Source organism: Nymphaea colorata, chromosome 6 (assembly GCF_008831285.2).
Source record: "Nymphaea colorata isolate Beijing-Zhang1983 chromosome 6, ASM883128v2, whole genome shotgun sequence".
NCBI lineage: Eukaryota > Viridiplantae > Streptophyta > Magnoliopsida > Nymphaeales > Nymphaeaceae > Nymphaea > Nymphaea colorata.
In genome coordinates, this window is record NC_045143.1 from 22,160,505 (window position 1) to 22,164,176 (window position 3,672).

A 3,672-nucleotide genomic window follows, 5' to 3' on the forward strand; every position below is an offset into this window, starting at 1 on the left:
AAGGAAGAGGGGAAAATGAGAAAATCTCTTCGGGGCCTGCTGGAAGCCTGGAAACGACCGTTCATTTTTTTCCAAAAAGGGCCCTCATTATGGCCTGTTTCTTATAAACGGCATAACTGATCATAATTATTGTAGAAAAACCCCTACCTTTTAAACAATTGGACGGGACGAACCATCCGTCGGTAAAGAATGACAGGTAGTTTTGACTTGATCATTGCATATCTTTAACTGTAGAATCATGGATTATCAAAAGAGAAAAGTATTATAATGCACTTGATGGATTGGTTTTTAATTCGAGTTGACCGACAAAATAATTGGAGATTGGACAAATCAGATCATTATTAAAATCATTTGGGAATTGATCAAATTGTGAATATATACTTTCTATATAGAAAACTAGACTGCAACAGATGAAACAATATAGAACAATGAGGATATAGAAAATAGTATTAAAATTCTAAAAATGCACCCCATGCCCCTTTTGGATTAGACCTTGCATCAACCCAAAGGTTTCAATTCGATTCGGCGGATTCTTACTGATTTTAGCAGCACATTCCAACACAACCTCCAAATTTCGTCACTAGCATTAACACCAACATTGGCCTAAACCAATTCATTTGAATTGAAGCTAACTCTTTGTTTGGTTGGTAGAAAGTTGATTCAGTGGGGACACATGTGACATGACGTACTTTTTCGATATCTTAATTGTGTCTTTTTTTAGATTTTAAACGTTTTCCTTTGCTTTATATTTCTTGTCTTTCCTTATAAAAGTGTAGATTTTACTTCGACCTAATGCACGAATGATTAGGAATTGAGTCGATTCTCATCATAACTTTTGTTGTTTGATTTGATTCAAATGACAATACATTGAGCAATACTTCATGTGAAGGTTGGCAGACTCTGTTGCCAATTGTTCCTTCACGAAAAGGGCTTCAAAGAGAAATAGATGTGGACGTTCCACAAATTGAAAAAACTGAGAGATTGTGGTTATAAGAGCTGGTGCTCAGCTAGGTAAGAGAGTTTATAGACAGTATGTTTCATCTTTTTGAGGGACTAGAAAATCCTCTTCGGTGAATCGGTAAGCAATGTAGAGGGTAAGAAAGAGACTCCCTACCTCCACTTGAAAGTCATGGTTGGTAAAAGAAAGAGCATCTTTACTAATTGAGAAAACTTTTGAACAAATGAAGGAACACATTGTTGGCCCATTAAGTACCAAATGTTTCTTAGGGTGGCACAAGGAAAATTAGTCTTGATTACCATTTTGCTTATTGGTCTAGTTACTTAGGGTTAGGGAAAGTGAGATTTCGTAAGTCACAAAGCATTGCAGTAATACTCAGCCAAAGTGCTAGGGGGATTGCTGCGAAAATTTTTGTAGGCCCTCACTGAACCCCCCACCTCATAAAATCACACCATATGTTAGTGCATTACTAATGCCTTTCTAAGGAAAACAAATCACAGTGGATACATGCACCTGCCAGGGGTGGAGGCAGGTGTGGCATGGTATGGGCAATTGCCCACACAAGCCCATAAAAAGTGTTTGTTTTCATATTGAAACTTCATGGCAGTTTTACTCATTTAATATATGCAGATACCTCTTAAAAATCTAAAATTATATAATGACCGCCCATTGGCCAGAATTTTCCGGCTCCACCCCTGGCACCTGCACTCCCAGAATTTGAGTATGCTTGCATTTGCTTGGAAGTTCTCCCCAACTTCAACCAGTTGCAGAAATGAACCTAGACGTTAAGGTAGTTCAAGAGAGTGAACCTAATTCCAATTCAAATACATTTCGAGTTTTCTAAGAGAATGGGGAGCAAGAATTTTTTCATGTTGATTGGTTGGTCAGCAAATTTCAAGGGGAGACTTGTGCATTCACTAAAGTACAATATTTTGATCCTTTAAATCATATTCAAGTTCAATCCTCATAGTCCAAGAAAATTTCAGGAAGGATATCATGCGAAAGAAAGACATAAAAAGGAAACTTATGCTTTTAAATGATCATGAGGTAATACAGGTAGGCGGGGGATGAAAGTTTACATAGGAAAGTAGTTAGTAATTTATGTCACATGGATGTGGGGTGCAGATCTGATAATTTTTCAAAAAAAATAGAGGCAGGTACGACAATGATGTATATATATGTGTGTGTATGTGTATGTATGTACGTATATATATAGGGATGAACATTCCTACAAGGTAGTTTTTCATTTTTAGGATTACATCTCGGTTGAGAAACTTATGAAAGTGTGTAATCATCATTCCTTCTGTAGTTGTGGTCAGTGGCAAAAGAAGTGATTTCTTTAGTACTTGGAGAGGTTAAAAGGCAAATAACTCCCTCTCATTTAGTGCAACGATAGAAATTTTTAAGTGGAAATTGAACGTTGAAATTTTAAACAAGAAAACTCCCTCGGTATACTGCCCTTCACATAGGTGATCTTGCAATAAGTCTTTCTGCAGATGATGTCATTCTCTTTTCTAAAGGTAAGATGACTTTCATTGGAAATGTAGGAAATATTTTTGAAGAGAAACAGATTAGAGTTGGTCCAATTGGGAACAAAAAAAGTTCATTATTTTTTCTTTTTTCATATTCATGATGACAAGTTCAGATTTATTCTAGAGGTGTTGGGAGGGTAACAAGGCTTTCTTAGCTATAAATATCTTGGTCTTCCTATCTTTTGTAGGAAGATGAAACTAATGAAAAAAAATGGTCTTAAGCAGCAAACTTATTTAGGTGAAAATTTGAAAACCTTTATCATGCAGGTATATGCCTAATAAAGTATGTCAAAATGATCACAATATTCTTTGCCTTATTGCAAACCCTTCTTAATATAACAACAGAATTATTGCATCCTAGTAATAGCAACTCAATCGATATTAGCTTTTTTAATCTAAACAAAGTTACTTAACATTTTCAGCAACAAAATACGCGTGAGAACGACAATAAAAATGAATATTGCTGAATCCGTGCAGGAAGAATCGTTTTGAACACATTTTGATCCCATCAGTCTGACATGAGCAAAACACCCCATTATCGAAGCTATTTTTTAATATTTTTTTTACACCGGAAGGTTGTGGATCTCAATCGTACGGTTTCGCACTCGTACAAACTTCTAAATGTTCAACCAAATTTCCAATCCACCCTCATATATTCAACCCAGATGACAGGGAAAGAGCATCGAACGCGTAGAGAACTAAAACTTAGGCTGAGTTGGGGAATACATTATTTGGTGCCATACTATGAAAATAAGTTTTCCAAATGAAATTGACATTCCAAGACTCAAAAAATCACTAGATTAAAAAACACACACACACACATATATAAAGAGAATTCAAATCGACCAGACTTTCAGCAACAAGGGCATTAGCTACAGTAGGTGCTTTTAGCAAAAAAATAAATAAATAAATAAAGACTGTAGCTAATTAACATACCCGAGGGCTGTCAATTATATATATATATATATATATGAGAGAGAGAGAGAGAGAGAGTGTTGATGGTGAACCCTGAAGGACAAAGACAATGTCAACATGAAAGTCAGGAAACACCAAGTTATGAATTTGGCAGGACTGTCTCCACCGGCGATCTTCAGCTTACACTCCCTGCTTCTTCCAATTACCTTGCCACTTTGTGTATTTAGAGACCTTGAATATTTTAGTTCTTCAAAAGTCCAAAACACA